Source organism: Balaenoptera physalus (assembly GCF_965194825.1).
Source record: "Balaenoptera physalus genome assembly, chromosome: 1".
Classification (NCBI taxonomy): Eukaryota; Metazoa; Chordata; class Mammalia; order Artiodactyla; family Balaenopteridae; genus Balaenoptera; species Balaenoptera physalus.
This window is the reverse complement of record NC_138882.1, coordinates 120,850,261-120,868,229: the sequence shown is the minus strand read 5'-3', so window position 1 is coordinate 120,868,229 and position 17,969 is coordinate 120,850,261. Positions and strand designations below refer to the sequence as shown.

The 17,969-nt window shown below is 38.7% G+C and overlaps 1 protein-coding gene across 7 annotated transcripts in view; it reads right to left on the bottom strand.

Moving 5' to 3' along the window:
- The window catches only part of COL24A1 (collagen type XXIV alpha 1 chain), a 408,506-nt gene that overhangs the window by 265,018 nt on the left and 125,519 nt on the right, over nt 1–17,969 (bottom strand). The gene's annotated exons all lie outside the window — the stretch shown is intronic.

Sequence of the window (17,969 nt, the reverse complement as noted above, 5' to 3'; positions counted from 1 at the left end):
CTCTGCTCTTCTGGGTTTCTCTCATTCATTCATCATTTAATATTTATTGAGCATAATATGTATCAAACATTGCAGTGTTGTATAGTAGTGTTGAGGAAACAAACATGAAAGAGACATAGACACCAAGGTCAAGGTTTTCAATTTAATGCTCCAAAGCAAGATTACTCAAAAACATTAACTACCACTATCATCTCCTGCAAGCAACAGACCTAGAAAAACTTCTTTCTTAGAATGTAAAGGACAACTATAAGGGTCTTTGAAAGTAAAAATTTTAAAAATAGTGGAAATCTCTGGATTGTTTGGAGCCCACTAAATTTTTGTGTTCTTGATGCCTTCATTTTCCTTCTTTCTCTTGCAACCTCTCTGTGCCTGGCTAATGTATCATCCTTCATCTTCAAATACCGAGTTGCTTTAAACCTCCATTTCATGCTTTCCAAATGTTAAGGAACTTTTAAGGGTGTATTTGCAACAATGATGAAAATGTTGCCCTTTTTAGTTGTAATCCAAATTTCTTAGGATAGCATCCCAGGCCCTTACTACTAGTTTTCCATCAACCCTTTCAGTCTCATGTCCTTCCATTCATCCCTACTCCCCTCTGACTTCTTCTTCCTCCAAACCCAACATTTTAGACACAGTGGGCTGTGTTCTAGCCTCTGAACATGCTCTCCCTTACCACATGCTCCAACCCTTTGAAGATACAGTTACCACTACTGGAATGTCCTTCTGCTTACCGTACTGAGTATACTGCCCTGTTTTTGGTTTTTTGTTTTCTTTTTTCTGTTTTCCTAATCTGTGCATTATGTGAGAGCAGAAGCATGTTGTATTCATTTTTTTATATCTCTGACCCAACATAATAACTGGCACACAATTGTTTTGAAATAAACTATGGAATGAACACTGGAGGAAGTAATCAACTTTAAAAATAAATTTATAACAGTGATTTCCAGAGGTCTACGTCCTGACATAACGGCACATTTCTAACAGTCCACATTTATATATTACTAATTTCAGAATGGAAAATATGACATCTTTACTTTGGGGTGAGTCTTAAAGTCTGTGAAATATAACTACGATAAATTATTTCCAACATGTGTAAGCCTGAAATACACGAGATGGCGAGAGGCAGAGTAATACTTTCCAATTTAATGAACAGATATGCAGTATTAATACATCATTGACAAATTCTATCAATAGGAAATAATTATTCTTATAATTACAGTGGCTAGTTTATTCAAAGTTCATAGCTTTAAAACTTATGATAGTTTAAAAAATACAGGGCTCTCGCCTCTGGAGACTGGTGGAGTCGGGCGGGAAGCTTTAAAGCAGTTTCATGCCAGGCCTCACCCCAGATTTTCTGATTTGATTCCTCCCCAGTGAGGCCCAGCATCAGTTCAAGATTCCCACGTGATTCCACTGCAGGCTGAGAATCAAAGTCTAAGCAAAATGACCTTGAAGTCCTTTCACAGAGGAACAGAGAGAAGTCTGGAAAAGGACCAAATATTCTGAAGCCCTGGTCTATAGTGTGTATGTGTATGTTTCTTTGTATGATTTTGTCTATTTAGGTTTGCTTTTACCATTTGTCCTAGGGTTCCGACTGTTCGTTTTTTGTTGTTGCTGTTGTTTGTTTTCTTCTTATGAGTGTGTATGTTTATTTGTGTGATTTTGTCTGTTTAGTTTTGCTTTTACCATTTGGTCTGGGGTTCTACTGTTCGTGTATTTTTCTTTTTTTTCCTTCTTTTTTCTTCCTTTTCTTCCGACCCACGTGGGTGGCAGGGTCTTGGTGCTCCAGCCAGGTGTCAGGTCTGAGCCTCCAAGGTGGGAGAACCGAGAACAGGACATTGGACCACCAGAGACCTCCTGGCCCCAAGTAATATCACTCGGTGAGAGCTCTCCCAGAGATCTCCATCTAAACCCTAAGACCCAACTCCAACCAACAGCCAGCAAGCTCCAGTGCTGGATGCGCCATGCCAAACAACCAGCAAGACCAGAACACAACCCCACCCACTAGCAGAGAGGCCACCTAAAGTCATACTAAGTCCACAGATACCCCAAAACTCACCACTGGATGCGGCCCTGCCCACCAGAAGGACAAGATCCAGCCCCACCCACCAGAACACAGGGACCAGTCCCCTCTGCCAGGAAGCCTACACAAACCACTGACCAACCTCACAAGTAGGGGGCAGACACCAAAAACAACAGGAACTAGAACCTGCAGACTGTGAAAAGGAGACACCCAATACAGTAAGTTAAACAAAATGAGAAGAAAGAGACATATGCAGCAGATGAAGGAGCAAGGTAAAAACCCACCAGACCAAACAAATGAAGAGGAAATAGGCAGTCTACCAGAAAAAAAATTCAGAGTAATGATAGTAAAGATGATCCAAAATCCTGGAAATAGAATGGAGAAAATACAAAAAACGTTTAACAAGGACCTAGAAGAATTAAAGAGCAAACAAACAATGATGAACAACAAAATAAATGAAATTAAAAATTCTCTAGAAGGAATCAATAGCAGAATAACTGAGGCAGAAGACCGGATAAGTGATCTGGAAGATAAAACTGTGGACATAACTACTGCAGAGCAGAATAAAGAAAAAAGAATGAAAAGAATGAAGGACAGTCTCAGAGAACTCTGGGACAACATTATATGCACCAACATTCGAATTATAGGGGTCCCAGAAGAAGAAGAGAAAAAGAAAGGGTCTGAGAAAATATCTGAAGAGATTATACTTGCAAACTTCCTTAACAGGGGAAAGGAAATAGTCAAGCAAGTCCAGGAAGTGCAGAGAGTCCCATACAGGATAAATCCAAGAAGAAACATGTCAACACACATATTAATCAAACTATCAAAAATTAAATACAAAGAAAAGATATTAAAAGCAACAAGGGACAAGCAAAAAAAAATATACAAGGGAATTCCCATAAGGTTAGCAGCTGAACTTTCAGCAGCGACTCTGCAAGCCAGCAGGAAGTGGCAGGACATATTTAAAGTGATGAAAGGGAAAAACCTACAGCCAAGATTACTCCACCCAGCAAGGATCTCATTCAGATTCGACAGAGAAATTAAAACCTTTACAAACAAGCAAAATTTAAGAGTACCACCAAACCAGTTTTACAACAAATGCTAAAGAAACTTCTCTAGGTGGTAAACACAAGAGAAGGAAAAGACCAACAAAAACAAACCCAGAACAATTAAGAAAATGGTAATAGGAACATACATATTGATAATTACCTTAAATGTAAATGGTTTAATTGCTCCAAACAAAACACACTGACTGGCTGAATGGATACAAAAACAAGACCCATATATATGCTGTCTACAAGAGACTGACTTGAGACCTAGGGACATATACAGACTGAAAGTGAGGGGATGGAAAAAGATATTCCATGCAAATGGAAATCAAAAGAAAGCTGGAGTAGCAATACTCATATCAGACAAAACAGACTTTAAAATAAAGACTGTTACAAAAAACAAAGAAGGATACGACATAATGATCAATGAATCAGTCCAAGAAGAAGAAGTAACAATTATGAATATTTATGCACCCAACATAGGAGCACCTCAATACATAAGGCAAATGCTAATAGCCATAAAAGAGGAAATCAACAGTAACACGGTAATAGAAGGGGATGTTAACACACAATTTCCACCAATGGACAGATCATCCAAAATGAAAACAAATAAGGAAACACAAGCTTTAAATGATACATTAGACCAGATGGACTTAATTGATATTTACAGGACATTCCACCAAAAACAACAGAATACACTTCTTCTCAAGTGCTCAAGGAACATTCTCCAGGATAGATCATATGTTGGGTCACAAAATGAGCCTTGGTAGATTTAAGAAAATTGTAAGTGTATCAAGTATCTTTTCCTACAACAACGCAATTACAGGAAAAATAACTGTAAATAATACAAACCAATCGGGGCTAAACAATACACTACTAAATAGCCAAGAGATCACTGAAGAAATCAAAGAGGATATCAAAAAATACCTAGAAACAAATGACAATGAAAACATGACTACCCAAAACCTATGGGATGCAGCAAAAGCAGTTCTAAGAGGGAAGTTTAGAGCTATACAATCCTACCTCAGGAAACAAGAAACATCTCAAATAAACAACCTCACCGTATACCTAAAACAATTAGATAAAGAAGAACAAAGAAAACCCAAAGTCAATAGAGGAAAGAAATAATAAAGATAAGATCAGAAATGAAAGAAAAAGAAATGAAGGAAACAATAGCAAAGTCAATAAAACTAAAAGCTGGATATTTGGGAAGATAAACAAAATTGATAAACCACTAGCCAGAAAAGGGAGAACACTCAAATCAATATAATTAGAAATGAAAAAGGAGAAGAACTGACTCTGCAGAAATACAAAGGATCATGAAAGATTACTACAATCAACTCTATGCCAATAAAATGGACAACCTGGAAGAAACGGACAAATTCTTAGCAAAGCACAACCTTCCAAGACTGAACAAGGAAGAAATACAAAATATAAACAGACCAATCTCAAGCACTGTAATTGAGACTGTGACTAAAAATCTTCCAACAAACATAAGTCCAGGACCAGATGGATTCACAGGCGACTTCTATCAAACATTCAGAGAAGAGCTATCACCTATCCTTCTCAAACTATTCCAAAATATAGCAGAGGGAGGAATACTCCCAAACTCATTCTACGAGGCCACCATCACCCTGATACCAAAATCAGATAAAGATGTCACAAAAAAAGAAAACTACAGGCTAATATCACTGATGAACATAGATGCAAAAATCCTCAACAAAAGACTAACAAACATAAACCAACAGCACATTAAAAGGATCATACACCATGATCAAGTGGGATTTATCCCAGGAATGCAAGGATTATTCAGTATATGCTAATCAATCAATGTGATACACCATATTAACAAATTGAAGGAGAAAAACCATATGATCCTCTCAATAGATGCAGAAAAAGCTTTTGACAAAATTCAACACTTATTTATGATAAAAACTCTCCAGAAAGTAGGCACAGAGGGAAGCTACCTCAACATAATAAAGGCCATATATGACAAACCCACAGCCAACATCATTCTCAATGGTGAAAAACTGAAACCATTTCCTCTAAAATCAGGAACAAGACAAGGTTGCCCACTCTCACCACTATTATTCAATATAGTATTGGAAGTTTTAGCCACAGCAATCAGAGAAGAAAAAGAAATAAAAAGAATCCAAAATGGAAAAGAAGAAGTAAAACTGTCACTTTTTGCAGATGACATGATACTGTACATAGAAAATCCTAAAGATGCTACCAGAAGACTACTAGAGCTAATCAATGAATTTGGTAAAGTAGCAGGATACAAGATTACTGCACAGAAATCTCTTGCATCCCTATACACTAATGACAAAAAATCTGAAGGAGAAAATAAGGAAACACTCCCATTTACCACTGCAAGAAAAAGAATAAAACACCTAGGAATAAACCTACAGAAGGAGACAGAAGACCTGTATGCAGAAAACTATAAGACACTGATGAAAGAAATTAAAGATGAGACAAACAGATGGAGAGATATACCATGTTCTTGGATTGGAAGAATCAATATTGTGAAAATGACTATACTATCTAAAGCAATCTACAGATTCAATGCAATCCCTATCAAACTACCAATGGCATTTTTCACAGAAGTAGAACAAAAAATTTCACAATTTGTATGGAAACACAAAAGACCCCAAATAGCCAAAGTAACCTTGAGAAAGAAAAATGGAGCTGGAGGAATCAGGCTCCCAGACTTTGGACTATACTACAAAGTTACAGTAATCAAGACAGTATGGTATTGGCACAAAAACAGAAATACAGATCAATGGAACAGGATAGAAAGCTCAGAGATAAACCCACGCACATACTGTCACCTTATCTTTGATAAAGGAGGCAAGAATATACAATGGAGAAAAGACAGCCTCTTCAGTAAGTGGTGCTGGGAAAACTGGACAGCTACATGCAAAAGAATGAAATTAGAACACTCCCTAACACCATATACAAAAATAAACTCAAAATGGATTAAAGACCTAAATATAAGGCCATACACTATAAATCTGTTAGAGGAAAACATAGGCAGAACACTCTATGACATAAATCACAACAAGATCCTTTCTGACCAACCTCCTAGAGAAATGGAAATAAAAACACAGATAAACAAATGGGACCTAATGAACCTTAAAAGCTTTTGCCAGCAAAGGAAACCATAAACAAGACGAAAAGACAACCCTCAGAATGGTAGAAAATATTTGCAAATGAAGCAACTGACAAAGGATTAATCTCCAAAATATACAGGCAGCTCATAGAGACCAATAACGAAAAACAAACAAACCAATCCAAATATGCACATAAGACCTAAATAGACATTTCTGCAAAGAAGACATAGAGATGGCCAACAAACACATGAAGAATGCTCATCATTAATAATTAGAGAAATGCAAATCAAAACCACAATAAGGTATCACCTCACACCAGTCAGAATGGCCATTATCAAAAAATCTACAAACAATAAATGCTGGAGAGGGTGTGGAGAAAAGGGAACCCTCTTGCACTGTTGGTAGCAGTGTAAATTGACACAGCCACTATGGAGAGCAGTTTGGAGGTTCCTTAAAAAACTAAAACTAGAACTACCATATGACCCAGCAATCCCTCTACTGGGCATATACCCTGAGAAAACCAAAATTCAAGAAGAGACATGTACCATAATGTTCATTGCAGCACTATTTACAACAGCCAGGACATGGAAGCAACCTAAGTGTCCATCAAAAGATCAATGGATAAAGAAGATGTGGCACATATATACAGTGGAATATTACACAGTCATAAAAAGAAACGAAATTGAGTTATTTGTAGTGAGGTGGATGGACCTAGAGTCTGTCATACAGAGTGAAGTAAGTCAGAAAGAGAAAAATACAGTATGCTAACACATATATATGGAATCTAAAAAAAAAAATAGTTCTGACGGACCTAGGGCCAGGACAGAAATAAAGATGCAGATGTAGAGAATGGACTTGAGGACATGGGGAGGGGGAAGGGTAAGCTGGGACGAAGTGAGAGAGTAGCACTGACATATATACACTACCAAATGTAAAACAGATAGCTAGTGGGAAGTAGCCGCATAGCACAGGAAGATCAGCTCCGTGCTCTCTGACCACCTAGTGGGGTTGGATAGGGAGGGTGGGAGGGAGGCGCAAGAGGGAGGGGATATGGGGATATATGTATACATATAGCTGATTCACTTTGCTATACAGCAGAAACTAACACAACATTGTAAAGCAATTATACTCCAATAAAGATATTAAAAAAATACAATAAACATCTCTGTGTGGAAATTATACAGCAACAATTCATGTAAGGAATGGAAAGGAATATCTTAAAAACAAACAAACAAATATTTCTTTATTGTCCTGTTGTTTTTTCTATACATAGTATCCTAAATTTTTGTTTCAGTAAATATATTACTGTGCATAGTCTGGCATGTTCAGATGAATGTACTTTGTATGTACAATATGCTATTTTACTTTTTAGTGACTCTGAAAGAAAAATCACAAAATAGTAAGTTTCAGAAGGTATCAAAAAACATATTCAGGGCGGAGTCAAGATGGTAGTGTGGGAAGAGACGGAGATCATGTCTCCCCACAATGAGGGCACCTGCTGGATGCTGGTGGTGGACTGTGACGTCCAATGAGATGGGTGGAACTCCCAAGCGAACCAGTAGGATGTGGCGGGACTGAGGGGGCAGGAGAAGTGGAGGCCGGAAAGGACCGGTGCCCCTAGGGGTGGCTGAGATGGGGAGGGGTTCCCATGCCTGGAGGGACCCTCGGGGGCTCAGATCCGGGGGAAGCATGCACAGCGTTTCCCCTGCCCAAACAGCTGAGGAAGTCTGCTTCGCTCTCACAGCCCAGGTCCTATGCCCTCAGAGGGCCCCTGTGGGCCTCATTGCTCCTGGGGGCTAGGAGGGAGGCCAGGGAGAACAGGAGCTCCAGGCCGCATGCGTCCTTGGGGCATAGGAGGGAGAGCAGGAGAGGCAGGCAGGCGGGGCCCTCCAGGACCAGAAGAGCAGGAGAGGAGCGGAGTGCAACCACCCCGTCCACTCGAACCCAGGAAGCCTGCTGGGCTCCGAGGTGGGAGCCCCCGCCCTCTGACACCAGAGGCAGCAGGCACGCCTGGGCCCCTTCTGTTCTGTCGAGCCTAAGCCCCACCCCCCACCAGCCACAGGGCCTTTTCAAGCCCTGTGGATCCTAAGCATAGGCCCCGCCCTCCAACTTCCACAACCAAGGTCTTTACCACCTTTTTCTTTTCTTTTTTTCCCTCTTTTTTTTTTTTACTACTCTGGTTCTGTTTTACCTTCCAGTTGTTGTTTCAACTATATTTTTATATTCTTTCTAACATATCTGTTAGTATCCTAGTCTAATTTTATTTTTTACTTTGTTATTGTTCCCCCCCTTTGTTTTTTCTGCCCTTCGCGGCTTGCGGGACCTTGGTTCACAAGCCAGGGTTTGGGTCAAAGATCCTGGGGTGGGAGCTCCGAGTCTGAACCACTGGATTAACAGAGAACCTCAGACTCCAGGGAATATTCATCGGAGTGAGGTCTGCCAGAGGTCCTCATCTCAGCACCAATACCCAGTTCTACCCAACAGCTCACAAACACCAGTGTTGGAAGCCTCAGAGCAAACAACCAGTAAGACACGAACACAATCCAACTCACCAAAAAAAAAAAAAAATGAGACGGCAAAAATTATGTCACAGATGAAGGAGCAAAGTAAAAACCTACAAGACCACATAAATGAAGAGAAAACAGGCAATCTACCTGAAAAGGAATTCAGAGTAATGATAGTAAAGATGATCCAGAATCTCGGAAATAGAATGGAGGCGTGGACCGAGAAAATACAAGAAATGTTTAACAAAGACCAGAAGAACTAAAGAACAAACCGAGATGAACAACACAATAACTGCAATGAAAAATACACTAGAAGGAATCAATAACAGAATAACTGAGGCAGAAGAACAAATAAGTGAGCTAGAAGACAAAATGGTGGAAATAACTGCCGAGGAGCAGAACAAAGAAAAAAGAATGAAAAGAACTGACGACAATCTCAGAGACCTCTGGAACAACACTAAATGCATAAACGTTCGAATTATAGGGGTCGCAGAAGAAGAAGAGAAAAAGAAAGGGTCTGAGAAAATATTTGAAGAGAGTGTAGTGGAAAACTTCCCTAACATGGGAAAAGGAAATAGTCACCCAAGTCCAGGAAGCGCAGAGAGTCCCATACAGGATAAACCCTAGGAGAAACACACCAAGACATATATTAATCAAACTACCAAAAATTAAATTGAAAGAAAAAATACTAAAAGAGCAAGGGGAAAACAAAAACTAACATACAAAGGAAACCCCATAAGGTTATCAGCTGATCTTTCAGCAGAAACTCTGCAGGCCAGAAGGTAGTGGCAGGATATATTTAAAATGATGAAAAAGAAAAACCTACAACCAAGAGTACACTACCCAGCAAGGATCTCATTCAGATTTGACAGAGAAATCAAAAGCTTTTCAGACAAGCAAAAGCTAAGAGAATTCAGTACCACCAAGCCAGCTTTACAACAAATGCTAAAGAAACTTCTCTAGGAGGGAAACACAACAGAAGAAAAAGACCCATAAAAACAAACCCAAAACATTAAGAAAATGGTAATAGGAACATACATATCGATAATAACCTTGAATGTAAATGGATTAAATGCTCCAACCAAAAGACACAGACTGGCTGGACAGATACAAAAAAAAAGACCCATATATAGGCTGTCTAAAAGAGACCCACTTCAGACCTAGGGACATATACAGACTGAAAGTGAGGGGATGGAAAAAGATATTCCATGCAAATGGAAATCAAAAGAAAGCTGGAGTAGTGATAATCCTATCAGATAAAACAGACTTTAAAATAAAGGCTGTTACAAGATATGAGGGATACTACATAATGATCAAAGGATCAATCCAAGAAGAAGATGTAACAATTATAAATGTTTATGCACCCAGCATAGGAGCACCTCAATACATAAGGCAAATGCTAACAACCATGAAAGGAGAAATTGACAGTAACACAATAATGGTAGGGGACTTTAACAACACCAATGAACAGATCATCCAAACAGAAAATAAATAAGGAAACACAAGCTTTAAATGACACAATAGACCAGATAGATTTAATTGATATTTATAGAACATGCCACCCAAAAGTGGCAGAATACACTTTCTTCTCAAGTGCACAAGGAACATTCTCCAGGATAGACCACACCCTGGGTCACAAATCAAGCCTCGGAAAATTTAAGGAAAGTGAAATCATATCAAGCATCTTTTCTGACCACAGTGCTATGAGACTGGAAATCAATTACAGGAAAAAAACTGTAAAAAACACAAATACATGGAGGCTAAACAGTGCGCTACTAAATAACCAAGAGATCACTGAAGAAATCAAAGAAGAAATAAAAAAAATACATAGAAACAAATAACAAAAACACAACGACCCAAAACCTACGGGACGCAGCAAAAGCAGCTCTGAGAGGGAAGTTTATAGCAATTCAATCTCACCTCAAGAAACAAGAAAAATCTCAAATAAACAATCTAACCCTACACTTAAAACAACTAGAGAAAGAAGAACAAGGAAAACCCAAAGTCAGTAGAAGGAAAGAAATCATAAACTTCAGAGCAGAAATAAATGAAATAGAAACGAAGAAAACAATAGCAACGATCAATAAAACTAAAAGCTGGTTCTTTGAGAAGATAAACAAAACTGATAAACCACTAGCCAGACTCATCAAGAAAAATAGAGAGGATGCAAATCAATAAAATTAGAAATGAAAAAGGAGAAATCACAAGTGACACCACAGAAGTACAAAGGATGATAAGAGACTACTACAAACAACTATATGCCAATAAAATGGACAACCACGAAGAAATGGACAAATACTTGGAAAGGTACGATTTTCCAAGACAGAACCACGAAGAATTAGAAAATATAAACAGACCTATCACAAGTAATGAAATTAAAACTATAATTAAAAATCTTCCAACAAACAAAAGTCCAGGACCAGATGGCTTCATAGGTGAATTCTATCAAACATTTAGAGAAGAGCGAACACCCATCCTTCTCAACCTCTTCCAAAAAATTGTAGAGGGAGAAACACTCCCAAACTCATTCTACGAAGCCACCGTGACCCTGATACCAAAACCAGAAAAAGATATCACAAAAATGGAAAATTATAGACCAATACCACTGATGAACATAGACGCAAAAATCCTCAACAAAATACTAGCAAATCAAATCCAACAACATATTAAAAGGATCATATACCATGATCAAGTGGGATTTATCCCAGGGATGCAAGGATTCTTCAGTATATACAAATCAAACAATGTGATACACCATATTAACATATTGAAGAAGAAAAACCATATGATCATCTCAATAGATGCAGAAAAAGCTTTTGACAAAATTCAACACCCATTTACGATAAAAACTCTCCAGAAAATGCCCATAGAGGGAACTTACCTCAACATAATAAAGGCCATATATGACAAACCCACAGCAAGCATCATACTCAATGGTGAAAGACTGAAACCATTCTCACTAAGATAAGGAACAAGACAAGGATGTTCACTCTCACCACTCTTATTCAACATAGTTTTGGAAGCCGTAGCCATGGCAATCAGAGAAGAAAAAGAAATAAAAGGAATACAAATTGGAAAAGAAGAAGTAAAACTGTCACTGTTAGCAAATGACATGATACTATACAGAGAAAATCCTAAAGATGCCACCAGAAAACTACTAGAACTAATCAATGAATTTGGTAAGGTTGCAGGACACAAAATTAATGCACAGAAATCTCTGGCATTCCTATACACTAACAACGAAAAAATCAGAAAGAGAAATTAAGGAAACAATCCCATTTACCATCACAACAAAAAGAATAAAATACCTAGGAATAAACCTACCTAAGGAGGTGAAAGACTTCTACTCAGAAAAGTATAAAACACTGATGAAAGAAATCAAAGATGACATAAACAGGTGGAGAAATATACCACATTCTTAGACTGGAAGAATCAATATTGTGAAAATGACTATACCACCCAAAGCAATCTACAGATTTAATGCAATCCCTATCAAACTACCAGTGGCATTCTTCACAGAACTAGAACAAAAAATTTTACAATTCTTATGGAAACACAAAAGACCCCAAATAGCCAAAACAATCTTGAGAAAGAAAAACAGAGCTGGAGGAATCAGGCTACCCAATTTCAAACTATACTAAAAAGCTACAGTAATCAAGACAGTATGGGACTGGCACAAAAACAGAAATATAGATCAATGTTAGAAGACAGAAAGCCCAGAGATAAACCCACGTACATATGGTCACCTTATTTTTTATAAAGGAGGCAAGAATATACAATGGAGAAAAGACAGCCTCTTCAATTAGTGGTGCTGGGAAAACTGGACAGCTACATGGAAAAGAATGAAATTAGAACACTCCCTAAGACCATACACAAAAATAAACTCCAAATGGATTAAAGAACTAAATGTAAGACCAGACACTATAAAAGTCTTAGAGGAAAACATAGGAAAAACACTCTTTGACATAAACCACACAGCAAGATCTTTTTTGACCCACCTCCTAGACTAAAGGAAATAAAAACAAAAATAAACAAATGGGACCTAATGAAACTTAAAAGCTTTTGCACAGCAAAGGAAACCATAAACAAGATGAAAAAGACAACCTTCAGAATGGGAGAAAATATTTGCAAATGAAGCAACTGACAAAGGATTAATCTCCAAAATTTACAGGCAGCTCATGGAGCTCAGTATCAAAAAAACAAATAATCCAAATAAAAAACGGGCAGAAGACCTAAATAGACATTTCTGCAAAGAAGACATACAGATGGCCAAGAGGCACATGAAAAGATGCTCAACATCCCTAATTATCAGAAAAATGCAAATCAAAACTACAATGAGGTATCACCTCACACAGGTCAGAATGGCCATTATTAAAAAATCTAGAAACAGTAAATGTTGGAGAGGGTGTGGAGAAAAGGGAACCCTCCTGCACTGTTGGTGGGAATGTAAATTGATACAACCACTATGGAGAACAGTATGGAGGTTCCTTAAAAAACTAAAAATAGAACTACCATACGACCCAGCAATCCCACTACTGGGCATATAGCCTGAGAAAACCATAATTCAAAAAGAGTCATGTACCAAAATGTTCATTGCAGCTCTATTTACAATAGCCAGGACATGGAAACAACCTAAGGGCCCATCAACAGATGAATGGATAAAGAAGATGTGGCACATATATACAATGGAATATTACTCAGTCATAAAAAGGAACAAAACTGAGTTATTTGTAGTGAAGTGGATGGACCTAGAGTCTGTCATACAGAGTGAAGTAAGTCAGAAAGAGAAAAACAAATACCATATGCTAACACATATATATAGAATCTTAAAAAAAAAAAAAAAAAGAAAATGGTCAGAAGAACCTAGGGGCAAGATGGGAATAAAGATGCAGACCTACTAGAGAATGGACTTGAGGATACGGGGAGGGGGAAGGGTAAGCTGGGACAAAGTGAGAGAGTGGCATGGACATATATACACTACCAAACGTAAAATAGCTAGCTAGTGGGAAGCAACCGCATAGCACAGGGAGTTCAGCTCGGTGCTTTGTGACCACCTAGAGGGGTGGGATAGGGAGGGTGGGAGGGAGGGAGATGCAAGAGGGAAGAGATACGGGGACATATGTATATGTATAACTGATTCACTTTGTTATAAAGCAGAAACTGGCTTCCCTGGTGGCGCAGTGGTTGAGAATCTGCCTGCCAATGCAGGGGACACAGGTTCGAGCCCCGGTCTGGGAAGATCCCATATGCCTTGGAGCAACTAGGCCCGTGAGCCACAATTACTGAGCCTGTGCGTCTGGAGCCTGTGCTCCGCAAGAAGAGAGGCTGCGATAATGAGAGGCCCGCGCACCGCAATGAAGAGTGGCCCCCGCTTGCCGCAACTAGAGAAAGCCCTCGCACAGAAACGAAGACCCAACACACCCATAAATAATAAATAAAGAAAAAAAAAAAGAAAAAAAAAAGCAGAAACTGACACACCATTGTAAGGCAATTATACTCTAAAAGATGTTAAAAAATAAAAACAAAAAATAGAACTATCATATGACCCAGCAATCCCACTACTGGGCATATACCCTGAGGAAACCATAATTCAAAAAGAGACATGCACCCCAGTGTTCATTGCAGCACTGTTTACAATAGCCAGGACATGGAATCAACCTAAATGTCTATCAACAGATGAATGGATAAAGATGTGGCACATATATACAATGGAATATTATTCAGCCATAAAAAGAAACGAAATTGAGTGTTTTGTAGCGAGGTGGATGGACCTAGAGTCTGTCATACAGAGTGAAGTCAGAAAGAGAAAAACAAATACCGTATGCTAATGCATATATATGGAATCTAAAAATTAAAAAATGGTATTCATGCACATAGTGGCAGGGCAGGAATAAAGATGTAGAGATAGAGAATGGACTTGAGGACATGGAGCGGGAGGGAGAAGCTGGGGCGAAGTGAGTATAGCATCAACATATACACACTCCCAAATGTAAAATAGATAGCTAGTGGGAAGCAGCAGCATTGCACAGGGAGATCAGCTCGGTGCTTTGTGACCACCTAGAGGGGTGGGATAGGGAGGATGGGAGGGAGGCTCAAGAGGGAGGGGATATGGGGACATGTGTATGCATATGGCTGATTCACTTTGTTGTACAACAGAAACTAACACAGTATTGTGAAGCAATTATACTCCAAGAAAGATCTATTAAATAAAAAATTATTCATTATAAAAGACTTAGAAAAGTGAAGAATTAGAAAGTAAAATGGTATGGGTATAGAGACTTCTAAGAAACATAAGACATTTTGTGGCATGTCACAAGTTGCATGGAAAATCCTACTCCTAAAAAACTATAGCCCTCTGAAAGTGATCCATGATAGGTTAATAGCTGTTTTCAGTTCCACAAAGATAACCTGAAAGTCCTTCAGCACTACCTACCTACCACACTTCTCTTCCATAAGAAGATGGAATAGACAGAAGGAATAATTTCATGCATAAGAGTTTAGCTGAGGGTGTCAGGGATATAGCAACAGAGGCAAAAAAGCCTCCCACACAGTGACAACTAACAGAGAACTTTTGAGTCAAAGTCAGTCAAAGAAACAGAGAGACCCAAGGAGAGGTTCTTTGTGCAAAACAGCAGCCACTGGCCAATCACAGTTCATGAGTGAACACATCGTGGAAAAGACTGAATTCCATATTGGGCTTTTCAACCATTCCCACCCACTCACAGGCGATAATCACTGCCACTAATTAAGAAACCAAATGACAATAAGAATCAACTGCATGGAAAAAATAATTTAAAGAAAGCAGTATCATCTCTTGTCAGAAACTATACCTGCTGGAAGGGAACACCTGAGAGATAAAGCGGAGACTGTAGTTCTGGGCAAACAGATAAACTGTTTACTAGGAAACACAAAAGTTCACATAATCTTTCTCAAGTGTCTACAAAACCTCACCTCCTTCCATTCTGCTCCCATCACCTCATACTTCCTAGGCTGCCATCCTGCTACTCCTCTCTTCATTTCCCAAACATTCCAGTTTCCCCCTCTTCTGTGCATTTGAATACAGCGTTCTTCTGCCTAAGAGCCGTTTTCCCTTTTCCAGTCCACCACCACTCATATATAATCTTCAGAACAGCTTAAAAGACATCTCCTTTGTGAAGCCTATTCTGACTTTCGGCGATAACACAAATTGCTCCATTCTCAGTGGCTTTACTTTAGTCCATTATAACAGTAATCATATTGCATGATATTGCCATTAGATTATAAAGCTGCCAAAAACAGGAATCCTAATTTGTTTGTAATTTTAGGTCTAGCATCTAATTCAGCATTTGATACACAGTAGGTGCTCACATTGTTTTGATTAAAATTTTTAATAAATGTAGAATAGAGGAAGTAATAATACATGCTCTATCTACTTTACAAATGAGATACATATGTGAAAGTACTTTGAAATGTATAAAGTACCATCTACATCACTGCAGAAGAGATGATGACTACAAAAATGACTGTTAGTGTCATTAGCCATTTTCATTTCTGTAGAATCTCTGCGCACCTACCGAAGAGTGAGTGGAGAAAGGGAAAGGACAGAAAGCCCATTGTTACTGAGCATTATTATGTGTCAGGCACTGTTTTAAGTCCTGGCACTGAAAGATGAGTAAGAGTTAAATATTAGGCAGAAAAGTAAAGGTAAAGTGTTTCAGGTAGACAAACAAGTGCAAAGGCCATGTAGTAGGGAGGCTGCATGACATCTGAGAATGAACAGCTTTGCTAGTGCACAGAGTATGTTCTCAAGATGCAGATAAGAGCCACCATGTTAAGAATTTTGGTCTTGATCTTAAGCATAATAACAGAAACTTTGGAGCTAACCAATTTAATGCTAATAGGTTAAATCAAGAATGCACAAAGAGTATCTCTGGAGTCCAATTCCCTTCCCCTACTTCCTGTCTCTCCCCACTGACAGGACCGGTGACCACCACTTACAGGTTTAGCCCTATTCTAAGTTCAGAGAAAAAAAAATTGGTTCTTTGGGTTCCACCTTCACATAGAGCTTCTCATGACATCTAAAGAAATCTCTTAAGAGAGATAGTATACCTGTTAAGGTATTGTAAGTTTTAAGGAGGTGGTATAGCACAATAGAGAGAATTTTGGACTCTGGATGTATGTCATCTGGCTTCAAATCCGGGCTCAACGTTTATAAGCTAAGTGGTCTTAGGTTGTTTTGAGAATTAAATGACCTAACCCATGTGACTAGCATATAGAAAATACTAAATGAAAGTGAGCTGTTATTACTGATTTTATTATAATTACTATACCAATATTATTATGAAAGAGAAAACTTTAAATGTCCTAGACTTACTCAGGTTCCTTAACTCTTAATTCTATATTCTTGCCATCTCAAATGGGCAAGTTAAAACTTGTTATGCTGATTTTTACCATAGTTCCAATAAATGAACTCCTGATTTATTCCTTCGGCCAAGGTGCCACCTTCTGACTTGGGGCAGTTAAGGTGGGGAAACAACATTAAATTTGGAGTCAGAGGACCTGTGTTCAAGTTCAAGCTAAAAATACCGTAGCTATAATTTATGGCACAAAACTCTAGAGTCTTAATTACCTACTTCACATAATAGAGCAAGCTCTAAATTGATTCTTTTAAATTAATTTATTAATTTATTATTTATTTATGGCTGCGTTGGGTCTTGTTGCTGTGCGCGGGCTTTCTCTAGTTGCGGTGAGTGGGGGCTACTCTTCGTTGCGGTGTGTGGGCTTCTCATTGTGGTGGCTTCTCTTGCTGTGGAGCACTGGCTCTAGGTGCATGGGTTTCAGTAATTGTGGCACGCAGGATCAGTAGTTGTGGCCTGTGGGCTCTAGAGCGCAGGCTCAGTAGTTGTGGCACACGGGCTTAGTTGCTCCGTGGCATGTGGAATCTTCCTGGACCAGGGCTTGAACCCGTGTCCCCTGCACTGGCAGGCAGATTCTCAACCACTGCGCCACCAGGGAAGCCCTAAATTGATTTTTAAAGAAAATCCTACCTCTGCCAATGGTCATACCCTACTTTTAGATGAACAGAAATAGTTTAAAGATTCTATTTTCATTAGGCTCCTTACATTTCATTAAAGTATGTCAATCTCACCTTTAGCTAGCTCAATGTTAAAGCATATGGCTCTAAATTTATCTAAAATATCTATAATTTATTTCCTGTCATGAACCAGAAGCTTGGATGAGAGAAATATATTTATGAAGATATATCAAAAGTAACAGTCTGTTCACTCCAATGAATAGTCAA